This window comes from Miniopterus schreibersii (assembly GCF_964146895.1).
Source record: "Miniopterus schreibersii genome assembly, chromosome: 10".
NCBI lineage: Eukaryota > Metazoa > Chordata > Mammalia > Chiroptera > Miniopteridae > Miniopterus > Miniopterus schreibersii.
Genome location: NC_138110.1, coordinates 50276646 through 50300285, shown reverse-complemented (window position 1 = coordinate 50300285; position 23640 = coordinate 50276646). Strand labels below are relative to the sequence as shown.

At 40.2% G+C, this 23640-nt stretch overlaps 1 protein-coding gene across 2 annotated transcripts in view; it reads right to left on the bottom strand.

The window, feature by feature from the left end:
- RAB7A (RAB7A, member RAS oncogene family) overlaps positions 1-23640 on the bottom strand; it is a 48529-nt gene that overhangs the window by 18735 nt on the left and 6154 nt on the right. Inside the window, exons 1-2 of one of the 2 annotated variants that reach the window (XM_081148515.1) lie at positions 7506-7556; positions 3447-3504 (exon numbers count right to left, since the gene is read on the bottom strand). The exons of the other annotated variant lie outside the window; for it this stretch is intronic. The gene's annotated coding sequence lies outside the window, so the exon portion shown is untranslated. Of the gene's footprint in view, positions 1-3446; positions 3505-7505; positions 7557-23640 lie in introns of those variants that run through there. 2 annotated transcript variants of the gene reach the window in all.

Here is a 23640-nt window from a genome sequence, read left to right as displayed (position 1 = left end):
GTTATGGAAATGGCTTCTTTCCTTAAACCTTGCTGACCAATCTCTGCTAGCTTCAAACTTATTTTCTGCAGTTTTCTCACCTCTCAGTCTTCACAGAATTGCTCTGAATTAGGCTTTGCCTTAAGGGAATGTTACAGCTGGTCTGATGATCTATCCAGACCACTAAAACTGTTGCCATACCAGCAATAAGTTTGTTTTGTCTTTTTATCATTCATGTGTTCACTGTAGTACAACTTTTAATCTTCTTCAAGAACTTTTTCTTTGTTTGCATTCACAACTTGGCTAACTGGCATAAGAGGCCAGGCTTTCAACCTAACTCACCTTTTAGACATTCCTTCCTCACTGAGCTTAATCATTTCTAGCTTTTGATTAAAAGTGAGAGACATGTGACATTTTCTTTCACTTGAATATTTAGAGGCTATTGTAGGGTTATTAATTGGCCTAATTTCAATATTGTTGTATCTTAGGGAATAGGGAGGCCCAAGGAGAAGGAAAGGTGGGGGAATAGCTGGTTGCTGGAGCAGTAAGAACAAACAGTAATTATCGATTACATTTACCATCTTATATGGGCACGTTTTGTAGTGCCCCACCCCAAACAACATCCCAGTTACAATATTAACATCAAAAGGTCACTGATCACAGATCACTGTAACAAATATAATGATGAAAAAATCTGAAATATTGGGAGAATTACCAATATGTAAGAGACTGAAGTGAACAAATGATGTTGGAAAAATTACGCTGATAGACTTGCTCAAAGCATGGTTACCACAAACCTTAAATTTGTAACAAACAAACCCCACAATATCTGCAAAGCACAATAAAATGAGGTATGAGTTTATATTCCAAACTACCTGTTATCTGTGGAGTCTCACAGCCCCATCCCCCTCTCCAGGGACTGCCTTGACCAAGGTTTAAGAGTCTTATCCCAAGGTCTGGTACCGTATTTTGGACTAGAGATCAGAATATGCTTGGGTCAAATTTCTAATCCAAAGAAGGGCAAATTAAGGAAAGGAATAAACAGAAGATGAGAAGCTTTGCAAAGAAATTCTTGAAGAATATTTAAGAAAGTCATTAATTTTGAGAATAGGAAAAAGCATTTCTATAATTTGGCTTAGTAAGTTTCACTTGTATAACAAGTACTATTTAATAATAATAGAAAGAAAACAAAGCAAACAAGGAAAACACAACCTCCCTAGTTCTGCATGACAGATTTCATGTTTGTTTCCTTTTTCCTTTTTACTCACACAGGCTGCAGGCTTGTCTGTGGCCATCTTGTCAGGATGACCGTCTTGGGCAGCAGAGGAGCCTCTTTCCTCATCTGCAAATCCCAGTCATAGTAATCCCAGAAACTACCTGAGGATGCAGTGTGGAAGTCCCATAAGTCCCCACTATAGCAGTCATACAGCCTCAGCACACAACCTGGTATTTTGTTCCTCCCACATTCACTTGGGGCTTGCTAAACATCTGGGGGTTGTTGCAAATGGTACTCAATAGCTGATCAGAAGAAATCACACATGGTTTCACCAGGACATTGAGCTATGTTATTATACTCAATGTTCTCCAAGATCAAGAATGGGACACTTGTTTCTAGAAAAAAAGCTAAGAAAAAAGCAAAACAAAACCTGAACACAACTTTTGCCACAAGAAGCTGCCCAAGCAGCAGTGGCATTAAAATCTCCACTGGCAGTTTTTGTAACCCATTTCCATCACCATCTTCATGGATTTCTGAATACTGAAATTACCTTTTTAAAACTTACAAAGTTAGAAATTTGTAACTGGAAAACAGTTCCCTAATGCATAGACAACTTCTTTTTACAGGAGAAAATTAATCAGGCAGAGCAGAAACAGGTGTATACAAGGTCCCTGACCTCTGTTCCTTGGAAATGAACACTTTAGATAACATCTATTAATCTGGTTATATATAAATATCTTCTACAACCTTTCTAGAATAAAGTATATTCAGAACACATTTTCTTTCTTCTGCTATCAAACCAAACTTCATCAGTGTGCTTTAGAATCAGTTCCCCAGAAGAACAGGCCTTTTTGGGGATAAACACTAATGTGCTGAATTGATAATCTTTCCCTCAAGTATATTTCTTGTGTAATAAATCAAAACCTAGAATTTCCCTCCATTTGCCTGGAGTTATCATCACTTTTCTCATCTCTGAAGCAGAGAAGCCAACTGACCATATAGGCAGACACAATAAGAAAACACCAAGAAGGTAAAAGGTCAGGGGAAATACTGTTCTAGCATCTGACTGCACAGGGTTAGTGAGGGCAGAAAAGGCCTGACAGAATGCAAAGGGGTGAGTGTGTAGGGTGAGAACAAAGGACTGATGTGGGAAAAAGGAGAAGAGCAGGGAAGGAATAGTAAGTTGGGGGTCAGTGGGCCATTTCAAAGTCTGAATTTCTGGAGGTAGAACAATTTGCATGGTGATCAGAAACAAACAACTAGGCTCAAGTGAAGATGGGGCTCTACAGGGAGTTGCAGAATCAAAGACGTGAGAGCAAAGTTTTGGGGAAGCCATAAAAATAAGTGTAAAATGCAGGGAATTAAACTGAATCAAGTATTTATCAGATCCAAGGGTACAAATCAATTAAGTGGCAGAGCTGGAATTATTAGGTGTTAGTGCAGGCCCAATAGTTAACCATGCCGTTCTGCAATACTACCAGCTCTCACCACAGAGAGGATTCTGATTTACTAGGGCTAGGAAGCAGGCCTCCATTAGGCATTTTTATAAGTCCCTCTGGCGACTGAGACAATAATCACTGTTCTGATTTACATGTGTGTCTGATACAAAATTGTAATGATGGCACTAAATATCTGAATAAATTTTAAAAGTTTCAACAAGGCTGGGACAGTTAAACCAACTGATTTTTCTATATTCTATTAACATTTTATTTGCTTGGTGTTTCCAAGTTGCCTACCTATGAACAACTAGATCTTTTTTTATATTAAAAATTTTTTATGTTCACATTATTGCAGACTTTCCCTATTTTCCCCACTTTGCCCACCTCCACCTACCCCCGCACCTCCCCCTCCCTTGGCCTTTACCACACTACTGTCGGTAAAGGCCAAGGGATATACACACATGTATTCTTTAGCTAATCCCTTCAACTTCTTTATCCAGTCACCCCCACCCTGCTCCTCTCTGGCACCCTCCAGTCTACAAATCACTAGATCTTTCTTTTTTGTTTTAAAATTATTTCACAAAGTTCCCCTAAACCCCAAGATTTCCAGTACCCACTTGGCACCATACAGTTATTACACAATTATTGACTATGTTCCCTATGCTGTACTTGACATCCCCGTGAACAGCTCTATCTCAACCAAAAAGATGACTTTTGTGCTGCCCTGTCCCCCAATTCACTACTTCCAATTAAAGTACTGAATTGTAGAAAATTCAGGAAAGTATAAAGGAATGGAAAAAAAAGCCACTCACAATTCCATCTCCTAGAAGCAATCACTATCAGCATCAAGGTTAAGGTCTTCCCAGTTTTCTGCAAATGGTTGAGATTATACTGTTTATAACTTTGCAGCCTGTCTTTTCTACATTAAATAATGTTATTAACATTGAGATTGCATGATATTTCAGCATATGGATAATTTCACTCCTTTCCTTATTAAGCACACAGTTGCTTTCAATTTGATGAGATGAACCTCTGTATATAATCTCACATATGTGTAAACAGGTAAACAGTATGAATATTTTGAAGGCTCTTGAAATATACTGACAAATTATCTTCAAGAAATATACTGACAAATAATTTTCACCCCCACCAGCAGTGAACTAGTATTTTCATTTCACTATACCCCAACTATCATTAGCACAGATCATTGTTAATCATATACAGACATACCTTAGAGACACTGTGAGTTCAATTACAGACCACTGCAATAAAGCAAGTGTCTCAATAAAGTGAGTAAATCTTTTTGCTAGTACAGGACCTTGCCTTCAATTTGTAAAAACAAAAACAAAGGAAAAAACACACACAAAAAACCCACATCTGTGTGAAGCACAATAAAACAGTGTGTCTGTAGCTAGAAATGAGGGTCAACTGGTTCCATTAGCATTTCTTAGATTAGTAGAGTCAAAGATTTTAACCATGTATTTCTCAGTTGTCTAATGGTCTTTGCCTATTTTATCTACCAGAATGTGATTTACTGCACAGTCTAAATATAGCACAGGGAAGGACGAATCACGGAGACATTTCAGAAGTGGTAGGCTTCTGAGCAGATTCAAAAGTACCATTCTAAACTTTAAATAGCATGAAACAACTCCATCCCATTTTCTTCCAAGATTCTATGCTCTGTCCCTGAACATTAGAGAAAACCCACCTTGCCTTTAAAACTGATGAACTTCACAGCTCAGACTGAGGTAGGCAAGCAACACTAGCTAACGAGGTTTTGGAGAAGGTTACAGGGGAGAGACAGGGAAGGCATCTGAAGTTATTTAATACTACAGTGCTGGCTGTAAAGCTGAACAGTAGTGTCTGTTATAGGTAGATCTTTTTTTAACTTTCTAACTGAGGAATCAGATTAGGGTCTTAGGGCCCAAACAGTGGAAGAGCATAACCTATGAAATAGCAATAAATAAATACCATTTACTGAACATGCTCTGTGTTAGGTATTGCACCACAGACTTTACTGATGTCATTCATTTACTCTTCACAAGCCCCGAAGGTTAAATTCTCATTTAACAGATGAGAAAACAGAAGTTCATAGGTAGTCACTGGGTTTATAAAAATATTCGTATGTAAGATTGGAGCCCAGAACTGATTACAATGACGCTCATCTCAGCCACTATGTTGGGCTAATCACGAAGATCAAAAAACGCATTTCATGCTTCAGAATAAAACAGAGGGTGAGATGGAGTGCACAGACAAAACAAAACTGGCACAAGTTGATAACTGAGGCGGATGGTTACACAAGGTTCATAATACTGTTCTCACTACTATTAAATATATTTGAGGTTTTTACATAATAATTTTACATAATGCAATTCATACTTACAACAAAGTTTATAAGAAAAATAAAAAATGTCTAAGTTTATTTTCATTAATAAAAATACTTTGACAAACATATGGCAAATATACCCCAGATTGCCCTACCCAGTTTGGCTCAGTGGTGTCAGCCTGTGGACTGAAGGGTCCTGGGTTCGATTCCGACCAAGGGCACATACCTTGGTTGCAGGCTCAATCCCTGGCCCTGGTTGGGACGCATGCGGGAGACAACCAATGGGTATCTCTCTCTCACATCAATGTTTCTTTTGATGTTTTTCTCCCCACTCCCTCCATTCTCTCTGAAAAGCAATGATTAAGGCTTGATAATCACCTCTGGTTATTTGTGGTAATCAGCCTCTGTATGAAGAGCAAGCAAGACTTTAGTCTTGCCTTGCAACCATAGAAATCTGAGGTTAGAAACGCCCACCATAGGGCCTAAATTAAAAATCGTTATGATTTTGATAAAAACAGATAACTTCTTTTAAGATCAGTTTGAGCAAGAAAGGGGAAAAGAAATAATATGAATTTGGATTCCTGTCTCAGAGTTTAACATGAGAACAGAAAAGTCAGAGTAAGAGCAGGCTTTTCAACAAATAATACCATCAAGACAATGCCAATCAGCAAACAGGCATTGCACAAGGGTTCTAGAAAAGCAGGAGATAGCCATAAAATGTCATAAGGAGAATAGAAACAACTGTCAACACCACCTCTAAGCCAGGAGGTGGAAGGGTGGAAGTTAGGTTGGTTACAGAAGGTAGGTTTGCTTGATGGCACAGGGAACATAAATAGCATAAGTACAGGAAGACTGGCTACACAGAGGCCTAAGCTCAAACAGACCAATTTTGATGTATGTCAGCTCTCATCACCAACTGCTTCTTTTGAAAGCTCACTATGTGCTTATCTCCAGGCTAAGCATTTTATCTGTATCATCTCATCCGGGGAGGCATGATGGCTAGGACAACTTACTGCTAGATATGGGATAGTTTCAGGATATTCAGTATGTCCTTTGGGATGGGACTTGAAGTGTGGCCAAGGGTTAGCAAATGTAAATACTGCAAGAAAGAAGAAAAAGGGAGGGGTGTAATAGACTGAGTTAAAAATTAAAATGGCCTGCCTGGCTGGCGTGGCTGAGCGGTTGAGCACTGACCTATGATGTAGTAGATACATGTTCAAATGGTTGCAGGCTCGATCCCCAGCAGGGGGCATGCAGGAGGCAGCCGAGCAATGATTCTCATCACTGATGTTTTTCTCTCCCCCTCCCTTCCTCTCTCTGAAATCAATAAAATTATATTGAAATAAATAAATAAAATCAAAATGGCTTCAAAGTTCTAAGCCCAGGGGAAAGGCAAGAGAAATATCACTGAACAGTCAAGGAAGTCAGAATTTTACTTTTAAGCAACCTTTGCCTTGTTTTTATTATTCTGCTCTCCCTTAAATCACCTAGAGCACCTTCAATGCCCTTCATCTGGCTAATCCCTAATTTCCCTTCACTTAATGCAACTATGTTTCAGAATAATCCTAAAGCCTTAAATCTAGGTTCTACATACCCAGGGCGCCAGGGTTTATCTGTAGCTAGTTTTTTTGGTGTTTTTTTTTTTTTTAAACTCCTTTTAGGTCAAATGCTGCTTTCACTGAGAAGTTCCCTCTGACTTCCCTGGAGCCCCAAGACACACTCAAGCCTTCCTTCACCAGCTTCCATTACACTCTCCTTCACTATCTGGGGTAGGTGAAAAGCTCTACAAGGCTCTGTCTCAATCCTAGGTTACTGTAGATGTGGGGCAGGAGTTAAGAGGGCCACGCCCACTTTTGTTGTCCTTTTGACAGCACATAAGCCTGTAGGCAATGTAGAACTGGAAGACAGCCACCTGCAAGACTATCTCCACTTCCGCTGCCATCTCCGAAAGAAACTCCACTATTGAATCATGGTCCTCTAACAGCTCTGTTTCTACCTATGTTAATCTATGTGGTTGGCTCCATTTTTTCGGAGACACTGAAATTTATACAACTTGAAAAAATGGTCCATTGATAAGGCATAAGTTTTATGCTCCATATAAGACTTTTACTATAATGATATTAGAAAACAGGCTAGTAGTCTGTTGTTCCACTTAGAACTACTACCTTTAGGGATAAAGTAGGAAAAGTTACCAGAAGCTTTCGAAAGGAAACTTTGAGGGCCTAGGGGATAGGGCTACTCTTTCATTACAATAAAAATATCTAGTGAGAGAAACACATTGAGTTGCCCAAATATGTTACAGAAACATCTTACTCTCTCTCTTCCACAGAGTCAAGAAACTCTTCTCTGATATTTAGTTTCTGATCATCCCACGAATAGAACTCTTAAGCCCCATTACTACCAATCAGTCATATTAATCTTGTTAGTCATGAAATAAATATCAAAGGCAAGAACAGACACTAGACTATAAGCAGAAACCACATAAAATGCAAAAATAAACACTATTGTGATAAAGACATGTTAAATTGATTTTAAAGGTAATTACCTTAGTTGGGAAAGTTAGGGAAGGATTCCTCCAAGAAAAACTGATTGAACCTGGATCTGAAGGGGGAAAAGAGAGCAAAAGAGTTTTCCTGGCAGAAAGAACAGCATATACAAAGGGCTTATTGCAGAAAAAAACCAAAAATCTGGAGTACATGGCCAGATCTCATGAGACATGGTAGGCCATTATAAGGCCCTTACACCAGAGCAACGAGAAGCCCACATTTTGAGCACTTTTACACAGCAGTGTTACTGAGAAGTCATCACCCTGCCGGCCATGGGTGGTGAGGGAGTGCTAAAGCAGGAGACCTTAATGGTGGACCAGTGAAAAGGCTGCTGTAAACTTCAGGCAAGGATGACACCAGTAGTGATGAAAGTGAGGAAAAATGGAAGCATTTTAGGGTTTGAAGAAAAGATGGACAGCATTAAGTGATGGACTGGATTGGGAAGGATGCAGGAAATGAGAAAAATGCCAAAGAAATCACTGAGGTTTATGTTTAATGCAACCTAAAGGGTCTTGAGTCAGGGAATCCTGAAACAGAGCCAGGAGTTTTTTGGAAGGGAATTATGTTTGAGTGAGACATGCTAAGTTTGAAGTGCACTTGACACACAAAGAAGACACGGTCTTTAGTCAATTAAGTATGTGTTTTATTTGATTAATGCTCAAAATGTCTTTAAATGGTAAATGTATAATTGAGTGGAGGACATGGACCAAAATACAGACGTTATAAAGGATCTGAGTAAGAGTTACCTTTCATGGTAGGAAAAAAACAACAGTGAAAAGCAGACATATTGTGGGTGGGGCTAAACTCTAACAACCCAGAGTGGAATCTGCCAAAAGAGGGAGCCCACATCTAGGACATAGATGGGGGAGGGGGGCAGAGAACAGGGCCTGTGTAAATTCCTGTCTTGCTGAAGCAGTTTGTACTCTGGAAAGTTCAAGAGCCACTGCTTTAAGGATCTGGTAAGGAACATGCATTTTGAAACTCACATTCAATAACTTCCATGTTATAGTTTACAGGGATTTCCAACACTAGGAAAAATATAAGCTCAGCTGAATTTTATTTTATTTCTCTATCCTCCAATACTGTATTCAAGGGCTGGGAGTAATCTTGCAATCAAATCTATTTTTAAAAGATACAGTCGTATTTAATTATATTGTTGCACTGTTAACTGAGGGAATGCTGTTTGTGCTAGGATTTTATGACTGAAGTCTAGATGCATGTGCTAAAATGGGAATGCCAGCCTTCACAGGATATGAAGGGCAGTACAAAAAATAGCAGATGGCTGGCCTTGCCTTCTAGAGGTTTGCTGTCTGGTAGGCAAGAAGACCTAATCATTACACAGAGCAGTAAAATACAGTACATTAGATTAGCACAACAAGGGAGAGAACACTATCAGCAGAAATAATGAACGTTTTCAAAAGAAGATTAAGCAGCCGTACATGCAATGCCTAAGCATGAGTCAGTGTGTCAAAGCTAATCGAACAGGATGTTTCACTTGTTTTCAATCCCTTACAAACTTCAGAGAAGTTCCCAGGAACTGAAATGAGGAAGAGCAAGACTGTGAAGTGTCAGGTCTGAGGAGCAGCTGCACATCACAGAGATGAGAAAGAGTTGTCTAGGGCCAGTTGGCATGTGGGACCAGGGCCTGAGAGCACGCATTCACAAGACTGGATGCCTGAGTTGGCACACAAAAACTAAAGCCCAGGCTGCCAGAGGTGCTTCAGATGACGACACAAGGGAGTCATCCAGTCTAACCTTGCAACATTTCTCCAAAATATGCCTCATTTCCACCCCCCGAAATGCCATGTGTCAGCTGAGCTTCCCCCTACTCCTCCATTGTATTCAGGAGTCTGCTCATCTGGAAGGGGCAATCTTAAAAGCCTGTCTTCCTGGACACCAATCCTCAAACCCCAAGGTATCTGGATGTCATGGCCCTCCCTTTTTTAACACCCTAAATTATGATTACCTGTTTATCTGCCTGTCACCCAACCGGGGGCAGAGGAAGAGGCAATTTCTCCTTGAAAGCACCCTCCTCCATCCCTGAATCCCCAATTCCAGCAGTGTCTGTCACATGTGAGGGCTTGGTAAACAACTATTGCTTAATAGTGCACACACCCGAGGCCAAGGAAGGGACCTGGAGAATGGTGGTGTTTCTTGGTTTAAATACAGTTCCAGGGTACTGCTCCTGAGCGTCTTCTTCTAGGCTCAACTCAGGATTGACAATTCTTAAGTTTCTCAGTACAAGGCTAGCTCTTATTCAAATGAAGACTTTAAGCCTCTTGCCCACATCATGACACCTGATATACATTACTCTGCAGGAAAGGCTGGCTGACACTTCTGGCCAGGGCAAAGTAGCTGAAGCAAACATAGTACTAAAGTGTTGCCTATACTCTCACTTATTTATTTATTTTTTTAAAATATATCTTTATTGATTTCAGAGAAAGGAAAGGAGAGGGAGGGAGAGAGATAGAAACATCAATGATGAGAGAGTCATTGATCAAGCCCACAATCCAGGCATGTGCCCTGACCGGGAATCGAACCCCGATCGCCTGGACCCTAGGTCGATGCTCAACCACTGAGCCACGCCCAGCCGGGCGCCTATGCTCTCACTTAAAAGGTAGAGCCATTACTTCCTTGATCTGTGATACTTTAGCAGTAAAGGCTGAAGGGAGTAAGCAAAAATTTGGAAGGATTATGCAAGACATAAAGAAATGTGGGTGGCTTGGATGGTTGGGCATCATCCCGTGCACCAAAAGGTTGCAGGTTTGATTCCTGATCAGGACACATGCCCGGGTTGTAGGCTCAATACTGGGGGGGTGCAGGAGGCAGCCGATTGACATACTGCTCTCACATCAAATGCTTCTCTCTCTCTTGCTCCCTCTTCTCCCTTCCTCTCTTCCACTCTTAAAACAAACAAAAAACCCCAACTATTCTTAAAAAAGAGAAAGCAATGCCTTGGAGCAGCCCCTTTTCCTCACCAAGTTTCAGTAATTTTTGTGGAAAGCTCCACATCTCACTTGAGTCTATCGTGGCCAAAAGAAAATCAGTACATGTTCACACCAAGGAGTGTGACATTAGAATGCACAGTTACTCTTTCTGTTACCATAAGCAGAACTTAGTGTCATTAAAGCAGTAGTGTCTCTTCTGTCTAGCCCAGATAGATTATCAGAAACTTTGTGTAGATTGAACAGATTTAGGAAGTTTTCAGCCATTAAATTTTCAAAAATGTCTTATTTCTTCCCCTCCCCCATTCTCTTTCCTATGAAGTGTGTTTTGGCATGCTTGATAATGTCCCATAGGTCCCTCAGGCTGTGTTCTTTTTAAATTTAATTTTTAAATTACAGTTGACATACAATATTATATTAGTTTCAATTGTACTGTATAGTGAGTGGTGTGATTAGACATTTACATACCTTACAAAGTGATCACCACAATAAGTCTAGTAACCATCTTTCACCATAGTTATTAAGATATTATTGACTATATTCCCTATGCTGCAACATTACAGCCGCATGTCTAATTCTGTAACTGGCAGCTTGTACTTCTTAGTCCCCTTTACCTTTTTCATCCAGTGTTCATTTTTCTTTATTCTTTTCTCTTTCTGCACCTCAGACTGAATAATTTCAATTGTTTTACTTTCAGCTTGCTGATTCTTTCTTCTGCTTGCTCACATGTGCTGTTAAACCCTTCTAACTCTTCCTTTCAGTCACTGTACTTTTCTGTTCCAGAATTTATTTTATTCCTTTTTATAAGCTCTCTTTGTTGAAATTCTCATTTTGTTCAGACACTGTATTCCCAATTTTCTTTAGTTCTTTTTCTTTAGTTCTTTAGTTCTTTGGTTGAGACAGTTGATTCATATCTTTGACTAATAATTCCAACATCTAAGTTTCTTCTGGGATGGTTTCTGTCAGATTTTTTTTTTCCTGTAAATGGGGCATACTTTCTTTTTCTTTTCTGGGCCATACATTCTTCTTGTTTCTTTGTATGTTTTGTAATTTTTTTCATTGAGAAGTGGACATTGAGTATTATAATATGGTATCCTAAAAATCTGATTCCCCCACTCCTCGGGGATTGCTGATTGTTGTTTGTTGAGAGCTGGAACTGTGCATTTGCAAGCACGCCGCGCCACTCACTTCATGAAACACTTCCCTACCCAATCAAGTTCCAGGGGTCAGAAACAGTTGATTACAATCACTCCTTCCAGCTCAGTGGTTGACTTGGTAGATGGAATGACCATTAAACTTCCTGCTCCATCATTCTGCACGACATCACTGTGGTCTATTGTTTTAACTTAAATATCAGTGACCCAGTCCAATTTTTAGACCTTGACCAAACTCGAATCATTCAAGCCACTGAACTGCTGCTAATTCACACAACAGAAAATGCCAGGTACATGTTTATTCTTAGCATATAAGGTTTGATTTGTTTTCCAGTTTTGGTAAAGGATCAGAAAAAATCATTCCTTCCTTAAATGTAACTCCTTCCTTAAATCTCTTATGACCACAGAAGACTATCACAGGAAAGGATTTGATATGTGGCAAAAGACAATCTAATAGCACAGACTCAAAACACCAAACTAGTGGCTCCTGGGTTTAAGCACTGTAGTATTAAGTAAAATGCAGTACTAAGAGGTGGTTGACAAGGAGCATGACAGAATATACTTCAAGAATCTTTATTATGGGGCCCTGGCAGGGTACTCAGTTAGAGAGACATCCCAATACACCAAGGTTGCGGGTTTGATCCCCAGGGTCAGGGAACATACAAGAATTAACCAATGTATGCAAAAATAAATGGAACAACAAAACAATGTTTCTCTCTAAATCAATAAAATAAAAAAATTTTAAAGAGTCTTTATTCTAGGAACAACTGCCCAGTGCTCTGAAGCTACAGCTGGAATTAACACTTCTAACTCTGTGCCCAGCAAACATTAAGAACTTGAATATTTCCTAAAATATTCAGCTTCCTTTGTCTTGATACAAGCATCTTTCTGGAAGCATATCTAAGAAAGGATACAAACAATGTTCCATGTAAGCTAAGTACTTAGCTCTCAACCCTGAAACCTTCTCTAAAACATACAATTTTTAAGGCAATTAATTTGTATCAGTAGGGTTAAGCCAGGAGTCACAATATTTGGGAAATTGATGTTCAAACAGTCAGAAATTTTCACCAGACAAGTTCTTCCAACAAAAACAACCAAATTACATCAACAACTGACCAGTCAGTGGCCATGACTATGACATGATCATTGGTGAGTAACAAGAAAGGAAGTTGAGAACTTCTATATAATTAGTTTTTCTAATTGATACAAACTGGGGTACCACATCATGCCAGAACTGCCCAGGCATCTTTGGTTAATGCTGTTTTTAGCCTGCTTCCTGAGCTTGCCCAAGCCCACCCTGGTAAATACATACCAGGAAGACTTACATGTATTATTAGTGAACATTCTAAAATGTAGTTAATATTTCAAAGAAACACAGAACAAGTTATACTTTCATTTGTGTTTATTAGGTTGAATCCTATGAAAATTTTCATAGGTCAAAACCAAGCAATTTTATGGGGGTCACTATTATCTCTAGCTAGGAGAGACTGAAGTGGGACAAAGACTCGTTTTCAAGGTTTCCTTTTGTACAACTGGATTTATCAAGTATATTAATTACCTATTCACACACAAAAATGAACACCTGTCCAGAAGCCCACTATTAAATCGATTTTCATACTACATCATCCCCTTTTGTAGGTAGATCTTCACATGTCACACAGCCAAAAGGAAAAATTCTTCCAGGACAGGAACTATCTTATTTCTTTGGCATTTCCCTAGCATAGCACCCAGCAAAATTGTTCTACTGACTACACTTCTGCTTCCCCTATATCACCAGACGCAAAGCTTGGTATTCTCTACCAAAGCAGTGGGGAGCAGAAAAACTAATTCACTTCTCAGATACTGACATGCATTGCTTGATTTACCCTGTGAACAACCACAGGTCAAGTTATTCATTAACTGTGTACACCATCTGCTCAGGGAGGGCCTGTATTACAGAGATAGCCAACATGAGCTCCTGCTCATCAACCCCCACTCCCAAGAGAAATCTTTTTAATACCTCCTCACCTCTCCACAGGGCTAATACAACCGGCCACAAGGTTCCACCCTTCACAGACTGTCGATGCTCTACAACTCCAGACAACTTTATGGGTTCACAGAACAGCAAACCACAGAAGACTGTCATTTGAGAGGGGCAGCTGGTCAGTTACATGTAGGCAGGATTTCATACAACAACATGCAGAAATGATTAGCTACACTTTTATAAGATAAGAGAAAAAAAGGAAAAAGTGGCTGATCCAGTGTACTTTTTTCCTGTTTAAAGGGAAATCATTTCTCCCAATTCAGGTTGCTAACGTTCCTTCAAAAGCCCTGAAAATAAAGACTGGAGCAACCACCTACTCTTTATCTGTGGAAATTAATTAACCCCTCTTTATTAGTTTCAATTAATTAATAAAAAGAAATGTTTTTAATGCATGCCTAGTCTGGGACACTCCTATGGGATCTGCTATTAACAATGCTCCACCAGGAGTAACATCTACTTTGTCAAAGTTAGACAAGAACAGTTAACAGTAAAAATCCATCTAGAGTACAGATTATGAAGTAACTGTGTATGTTCAAATACTTCAAGACCAAAGAAGGCAAAACATGAAATCCTTTTAAAAACTTTATGAGCATACTTGTGCTTCTTCTGTTACCATGGTGTCCTGAGGGGGTCATGGGCATTTTTCTCTTCTCTGCACTCCCCCTCTTGTGTCCATAGCTCTGCATGAGATCCTGGACCTAGGTTAAATGTTGGCTTTATCCTTCTTGGTGCTCACACCCGGGTAACTTTCCCATGAATGTGGCTTGGAAGACCAGCATGGACTAGGATTCCAAGGTTGCCTCGTGTGTGCGTCCCTCTTTGCCCGGGTCCCTTTGGGAGCAAGTCCTGGGTAGCCTTGGGGAGGCGCACTTCACTTGGCGGAAAAGTGTCCCTGCATATCTGAGGAAGTTTTGCATGTAATGGGACAGACGCAGAAAGCACAAGAACAAACACAGACACTACTCTCCAGTTGTGTTAATACTCAAAAGGAAATAAACAGGTTAATGTGATGTAGGCCTTCGGAGGAATCTAAACAGATTTGAATGATTCAGGAGCCACCCTTTTGAAAAGCTGGGGTAAAAACATTCCAGACAAAAGGATGCTGGAGGAAAAGGACAAAGCCCACAGCGGCTGAGTGGGTCTGGGAGGCTGAGGGAGAGTGTGACTCCCTGGGCACCTATTATAAACCCAACACTAGATGCTGTTCATTCATTACCTAATGTGCATTACAAATTTAAGCGGTGGGGTACTATTATAATCCCTAGTTAAGGAAACTGAGAGGTAGGTTAAGTGACTTAAGGTTTTTAAAAAGGTCATTGGATTCAGTGTGGAGAATGTTTAGGGAGGGAGTTACAGTGAAGGCAGTGTGGAGGTAAGGTTTTTGAAGTAGGCAAGTAGTGATGATGGCCCAGATAAGGAAGATTAACGGAGATGAAATATGCACAGACAAGATATTTATAAAGTACAATCAACAGGATTTGTTGATGGATTGTTTGGGGTGAGGGAAACAAGGAATTCTAGGATGACTCCTATGTGTTGGGTAGAAAAACGCCAAGTAGCTGGTAGTGCCAAAAAAAGAAGAGAGAAAAATAACAAACAAAACAAAACACCAATACTTGCTTTCCAAAGTATTTTTCAAACCATTACATCACTTAGTAGGATTAAAAGATATGTGCCATTTCCCCACCAACCCAAAAGTGGGACTGCTGGGTCATACAGTAGTTCTATTTTTAATTATGAGAAACCTCCATACTGTTTTCCATAGTGGCTGAACCAATTTACAATCCCACCAATAGCACACCAGGGGTCCTGTGCTTCACATCCTTGCCAACACTCATCGTTTGATTGATGGTAGCCATTATGACAGGCATGAGGTAGTATCTCATTGTGGTTTTAATTTGCATTTCTCTTAGTGATTAACAACACTGAGAATTTTTAAAAATATGTCTATTGGCCATCTCTATGTCCTTTTTGGAGAAATGTCTATTTAGGTACTCTGCCATTTTTAAACCAGACTGTTTGTTATTTTGATGTTAAGTTGTATGAATTCTTTATATATTTTGGATATTAACCCTTATCAAATGTACCAGATTTTGTTTCTTCTTGAATCAGTCTTGGAAGATAGTATGTTTCTAGGAATATATTCATTTCTTCCATTTTTCCAATTTGTTGGCATATAATAGTTCATAATTATTTTCTTATAACCCTTTATATTTCTGAGGTATCAGTTGTCACTTCTTTTTCATGTCTCACTTTATCTGGATCCTTGTTCTTTTCTTCTTAATCAGTCTGGTTAAAAGTTTATCAATCTTGTTTATCTCTTCAAAGAACCAGTTGTTGGTTTCCTTGATTTCTTATATTGAGATTATTTTATTTCTTCAATCTACTCACTTTAGAATGTATTTGTGATATCTTCCTAGGTCCGTCAGTTGTAAAGTTAGATTGTTTATTTGACATTTTACTTGTTTCTTGAGGCAGGCATGTATTGCTATAAATTTCCCTCTTAGAACTGCTTTGGCTGCGTCCCATACATTTTGGGTGTTGATTTTCATTTGTCTCAAGGTATCTTTTGATTTCTTTCTTGATCTCGTTGTTAACCCATTGATGGTTTGTAGCATGTAATTTAACCTCCATGTGTTTGTGTATCTTTCAGTTTTCTTCTTTTAATCGATTTCCAGTTTCACAGCATTATGATCAGAGAAGGTGCTTGGCATGATTTCAGTTTTTTAAAATTTATTGAGACTTGTTTTGTAGCCTCGCATGTGAACTAACGTAGAAAATGTTTCAAGTGCACTTGAAAAGAATAAATATTCTGCTGCTTTGGGGTGAAATATTCTAAAAATATCAATTAACTCCATTTGGTCTAATGTGTCATTTAAGGCCACAGTTTCCTTGTTGATTTTCTGTCTGGATGATCTATCTACCCATTGATGTCAATGCAGTGTTAAAGTCCCGTATTATTACTGTCGATATCTCCCTTTATGTATTTGTTTTACATATTTTGATGCTCCGACACTGGATGTACAAATGTTCACAAGGTTTATAATCCCTTTATCATTATGAAAGATCCTTGTCTTGTTATAGCCTTTGTCTTACAATCTATTTTGTCTCATATAAGTCTTGCTACCCAGCTTTTTTTTCATTTTCATTCGCATAAAGTATCTTTCTCCATCCCTTCACTTTCAGTCTGTGTGTGTCTTTCTATCTGAAGTGGGTTTCTTATAGGCACAATATGTCTTGGTCTTGTTTTCTTATTTATTCAGCCACCCTACATCTTTTGGTGGAAGCATTTAATCCACTTACATTTAAAGTAACTGATAGATATGTACTTATTGTCATTTTGTTATTCATATTTTTATCTCTTCCTCCTCCGCCTCCTCCGCTTCCTTAAAGAAGGCCCTTTAACATTTCTTGTAATACAGGTTTGGTGGTGATAAACTCCTTTAGCTTTTCTTGTCTAGAAAGCTCTTTATCTGGCCTTTGATTCTAAATGATAGCTTTGCTGGATAGAGTATTCTTGGTTGTAGGGCCTTACTTCTCATCACTGAGTATTTTGGACCAATCCCTTCGGGTCTGCAGTTTCGGCTGACAGGCTTATGGGAGCTCCCTTGTACATAATTAATTGCTTTTCTCTTGCTGCTTTTAAGATTCTGTCTTTAACCTTTGCCATTTTAATTATGATGTGTCTTGGTGTAGGCCTCTTTGGATTCACCTGCTTCGGTACTATCATTACTTCCTGGATTTGTATGTCTACTTCCTTTGCCAGCTTAGGGAAGTTTTCTGTCATTATTTCTTCAAGTAGGTTTTCAATTCCATGCTCTCTTCTCTGGTCCCCTTTGATTTGAATGTTCTTATCATAGATGTGGTCTCAGAGGTCCCTTAAACTATCCTTAACTTTTAAAATTCTTTTTCCTTTTGATTGTTCTGATTGGGTATTTTCTGCTACCTTTAGTCTTCCAAACCACTGACTCAATCCTCTGGTTCATTGAATCTGCTGTTAATTCCATCTGATGTATTCTTCATTTCAGTCCTTGTATTCTGACTGGGTCTTTTTTATGGTTTCTATTTCTTTGTTTGAATTGTCACTGAATTCATCTTTTCTTCCCCTAGCTTCACTGAGCATCCTTATAACCAGTATTTTGAATTGTGTATCTGGTAGATTGCTTGCTCCATTTCAACTGGGAAATTTCTTTGTCTCCTCATTTTGGCTATGTTTGTTTCTATGTATTATGTAAATCTCCTACAGCTCCCAGTCTTGGCAGGGTGACCATATATAGTAGGTGTCCTGTGAGGCACAGTGCTGCAATTTCTCTGGCCACCTGAGCCAGATGCTCCAGGGGTGTCCCTTGAGTGGGTTGTCCCTTGTGTGGGTGGTGTGTGTTCTCATATTATAGTTGAACCTTGACTGCTGTTGGAATGTCAGTGGGTGGAATTGACCTTCAGGCTGACTGGCTGTGAGGAATGGCTGAGGCTACAGCTAGCTGATGGGCTGTTTTGTGGGGAGCTGACCCCAAGGAGCAAATTCACTTAAGCAGGGATCTGGTGCCTGTCGAGTCTATCTTTTGGGTGTGCCATTTTTGGAGCTAACTGGGTGGTGCTCTGCTGTGGTCTGAAGTTGGCTCCCAGGTGTGTTGGTTCTGGGACTTCTTGGGAGGGACTCAGGTGCAGGCCCAGATCAGGAGACCCAGGGACCCCTGGTAGGAAGTACAAAGTGATCTGCAGTTTGCAGCTGCCAATGCTGGGCTTTGAGGCAGCTGGGAAAGACTGTGCTTCCATGAGTGCTAGGCTTGGGGCCACTTAACGAGAGGTACAGGGTGTACTGAGGCCAGTGCTGCTTGTTCAGAGTTTGTGGACATTTGAGAGATTTTAGGCAAGTCTACAGCAGGGTCCGAAGCTGGCCACTTGTAAGGAACCACCACTGAAATAGGTTGGGGCCACTGCACGAGTTGGGTGGGCTCTAAATGAATCAGCAGGGTGTTAGGCAAGTTGATGAAGACTCAGATTTGGCACCTGCCTGGGCCTGCAGGCTGGGTTGGGGAGAGCTCAACAAAGGAACAATAGTGCCTGCCAGGAGTTCAGTCCAGTAGAGAGCTTCCCCTCCAGTCCTTGACCTGAAGCAGACAGTTAAGTTCCTCAACATATGTCCCTGGTATTTTTCAAGCTGCTGTCTCTTTGCTGAAGCTTTGGGCCATTGTTTGTGAGTTGAGTTTGTACAGAGGCCCTTTAAAAGGACATCTGGGTGTACGGCGGCCCTCCATCTAAACCTGATATAAACCCCACTAATTTTAACAGCCAGATGTTCTGGGGACTCCTCTTCCTAGGCTAGGAATCCTGGTGTGGGGCTGGAATCCCTTGATCCTTAGAAAGGATTTCCACAGCTAAGATATCCCTCCAGACTCTTAACTGCCACTCATGGGTGTGGAACCAACTCTTTCCATATCTCCACTCCTCCTACATGTCTTGAGGTGGCTTCTTCTTTATATCTTTAATTATATAAGTTCTGTTAAGCTAGTCTTCAGGTGGTTCTCAAGGGTGGGTTTTCTATCATTTAGTTGCAATTTTGATGCAGTCATGAAAGGAGGCAAGCACAGTATTTACATACTCAACCATCTAGACAAGTAGTCTACTGATTTCAAACAATGTGAAGAATTTGCAGACATTTCTGTTTTTAAGCCAGTTAACAACAGATGTATATGTATATGCATCTATCAAAAGCCACTAGGGGAATATATTTTTAGTTTTTTAAAATGGTTAACTTTTGGGGGAAAACAGATAAATCAGTCTAGAATCTGCCCTGAGGACCTTCTCCCAGAGGAGGTAAGACACACATATAAAATGCACTCACAGGGATTCAATAAAAGGTGAGAATAGTACAAGCTGAAGCAGCCAGGAAAAGCTTTAAAATGGAGCTGATGATACCTGAGTCAGTTAAGAAATGAAGTGGCAGAAACCAAGCTGAAGGGAGCAGGGAATATAGTATGGAAAAGATATGTAAAGCAACTCAGGGCAATATGGGATGAGCATCAAAAGGCAGCCAAAGCAAGGAAGACAAATTAGAGACAGTCTGTAGAGGTCACAACCACGGGGAATGAAAAAGTATCGAGTTCTGTGGACAGGTGTTAAAAAGAGACAAAGGCCCAAAATGGAGTCACTTGTACTAAGCCCCATGTCACCAAACTGAGAATTAATGCCTGGCTTAATTACAGTTTTAGCTTCCCCCAGCAATGGAATCTTAAACTAGTCAATCTGGAATTACCTGTTTAGCACTAGTGAGCTAATCTGCTTGATAGACCCCTGAAATCCCCCGAAAGGAAGGTTACTAAAAATAGTCTACTCTTCGGTAGTTTTTTTTTTTTTTTTTTAAATATATCTTTATTGATTTCAGAGAGAGGAAAGGAAAGGGAGAGAGAGATAGAAACATCAATGATGAGAGAGTCATTGATTGAGCCCGCAATCCAGGCATGTGCCCTGAACGGGAATCGAACCCCGATCGCCTGGATCCTAGGTCGACGCTCAACCGCTGAGCCACTCCCGGCTGGGCAGTAGTTAACTTCTTTGTCCTGCCCCCTCCTCCCTATAAAAGTCTTTCATTTTGTACAGCTCTTCAGAGCTCCTTTCTATCTGCTAGGTGGGATGCTGCCTGATTCATGAAACGTTGAATATAGCCAATAAGATCTTTAAAATTTATTCAGCTGATTTAAAATATATATATATCTTTATTGATTTCAGAGAGAAGGGGGAAGGAAAGAAACAGAAACATCAATGATGAGAGAGTCACTGATCAGCTGCCTCTTGCATGCCCCTCACTGGGGATCGAGCCCACAATCCAGCATGTGCCCTGATTGGGAATTGAATCGCAATCTCCTGGATCACAGGTCGATGCTCAACTGTTGAGCCACACCAGCTGGGCTGATTTTAACATAGGGAAGGAATAGGACCTAAGCTTACTTCATGCAAAGGATATTTCAAGTCACATAAACTGAGGTTATCACACTTACCATTGAAAATAAATGGATTTCTTAGGAAAGTGACTTATGAGTGATGATAGGCAGCCTGGTATCATTTTTAGCATTTTAAGTACCAGCCAACTAAAACAAAAATTTACATATGAAGCATTCTTGCCCCTAAAGCATTTATTACCTATTAAAGCAAACTAGCACCATTTCCCCAAATATTTCTAACTGCTTTCCAAGTCCATGGTAGAATCACATTTCTTGGTCTCTTGTGCAATGTGACTCATTCTGTCCAATGAGTTGTAAGCAGAAGTCATTTCTGGGCTGGGACATTAACTGTAGGAGCAAGACCCTCCAACAGTTTTTTTCACTTTGTCAAGAGAGCCAGCAATATTCCATATTGTGGCTGCCCCTTCAGATGGAGTAAGAATGACGCAGAGCCCCCTGGAAACCCATGCTGAACATGCTGCATGAGCAGAAAATAAACCTATGTTGTTTCTGGCCATTTTAAGATTATTTGTTACTACAGAATAACCTAGCATACTCAGTCTGATAATGCTTAAAAATTCACTAGCTGGAAATTTACATTTCAAATGAAACATAGTCAAAGCATCCTTCTTTCTAAAAAATAAACAACTAAACAAAACACTTAAAACTAAACAATAAAATTTACATAGATATACTATTCTTCTCAACACTATTAGGGTTAAAGAAACCTGCCAACTGAGATATCTGAGTGTGAGGCCCAGTCCCACGACTCCATGGCACTGAGCATGTCCTTTCAGGACTTTTTCTCATCTGAAAAAAGATTGTGACAACTCAAATTCTGCTTAGTTTGAACTTTGAAATGAAGCTTAAACAAGGTAACAGTTGAGTTCTATAAAATGTAAAGAGATTGTTTATATGTATACTTTGTTTCAGGTATCACATTCATGTAGGGAGGGGGAAAAAGGAAGGCAACTTTCATAAAGAAGCAAGTTCCTTGGGAGGGAATTCTTGTTAAGAGGACTTAGCAACCCTGGCTAGTTTGGCTCAGTGGTTAGAGCGTAAGCCCGTGGACCAAAGGGTCATGGGTTCAACCCTGGTCAAGGGCACGTACCTTGGTTGCAGGTTTGATCCCCGGCCCCGTTGGGGCTCATGCGGGAGGCAACCAGCTGATGTCTCTCTCACATGGACCTGTTTCTCTCTACTCCCTCTTCCCCCATCTCCCCTCCCTCCCTCCCTGAAAATCAATGAAAAAAAATATCCTCAGGTGAGGATTAAAAAAAAAAGAGGATTTTGCAGTCCAGATCAACAGATGATGCTCCCCCAGTTTTCAAGCTTTCTAAATTTAGTAAGAGGCCAGGATGATGGTGCCTTTTCCTTCTTTTTGGTATGGCAGACTGGAAAGCAGACAGCTAGTAAAACAGACAGTTACACATAACTATTATAACAAAGCTTTTGATATCAACCCTAGATCACCTCAGGCTTTACCCAGTGAAACACATTACCCATAAACTGCTAAGAGGAGCCCACAAAGGTCTGGCTGGCTAAAGAAAAACCAAACTATCTTCCACCATCCCCATTTCCTAATCCAGCTCCTACTCTTTTAACCTGTGTTAAAGGCACTGCTGAAGAAGTAAAATCTTTGGTTTAAGCACAGCATTTGCACTTCAGGCCTGGTGCCACCAATCTCTAAATGTGTGTTACTTTGGATAAATTATAACAAACATCAAAGCCATTCCTCGTCCATAATTGGGATACCAAAACCTATCCTATTCTAGTATTAGCCAGTGAAATATCACTTTGGCTGATACTTGTTTTTTCTAAGATTTTTTAAATTGATTTTTAGAGAGAGGGAGAGAGAGAAACATCAATCAGCTGCTTTCTGCATGTCCCCCTACTGGGGATTGAGTTTGAAACTTCGGCACGTGCCCTGACTGGGAATCAAACCAACCACCTTTTGGTACACAGGATGACGCCCAACCACCTGAGCCACACCAACCAGGGCTTGGCTGGTACTTTTATTTATTTATTTATTTAAAAAAATATATCTTTATTGATTTCAGAGAGAGGAAGAGAGAGGGAGAGAGAGGGATAGAAATATCAACAATGAGAGAGTCATTGATCAGCTGCCTCCTGCATGCCCCCTACTGGGGATCGAGCCCGCGACCTGGGCATGTGCCCCGACCGGGAATCGAACCCCGATTGCCTGGATCCTAGGTCGACGCTCAACCGCTGAGCCACGCCCGGCCGGGCTTGGCCGGTACTTTTAAGTATGAATTGTTTGGCATGGCATTGAAGTGCCTATTTTCCCCTCTGTCCCCCCAATCTGGCCCCTATACATATAGTCATTCCCAAACTGGAAATACTGCAGTCCCTTCACCTGCTTTACCATTTCTCTACCTCTATTCATTTCCTTATGCCTTCCCTACAACTGTAATGGCTTTCCCAAGTCTTCCCTCCATATCAATTTATCCAAAAATCTACTCAGCACCCACTTAATCCAACCAATGATCGCCTCTAGCATTTTCTTTAAGGTATTTTTATGACTCTCATCTGCCTTGTTTTCACCATTATTCCTAAACCTCCAGTGCTTTTTAATTTATACTCCACATAGCTGCCAACAGTCTTTTTTCTTCTTTTCTTTTAAAACATGTTTTTATTGATTTCAGAGAGGAAGGGAGAGGGAGAGAGAGAGATAGAAACATCAATGATAAGAGAGGGTCATTGATCGGCTGCCTCCTGCACGCCCCTGCTGGGGATTAAGCCCGCAAACCTGGCACGTGCCCAAATGATGGTCTTAACCTTTCTTATGTACAGTACATGTCTAATATACTGTTTTATTATTACTTAATCCTTTTATTTTCCCCAGATTTACTGAGGTATAGCTGACAAACTCGAATATATATATATATTTTTAATTTTTTTTGTTAATCCTTACCTGAAGGTATTTTTTCTATTCAATTTTAGAGAGAGAGGAAGGGAAGGAGAGAGTGAAAGACAGACGTCGATTGGTTGTCTCCCACACATGCCCCATCGAACCTGCAACCCATGTACATGCCCTTGACAATGACTTG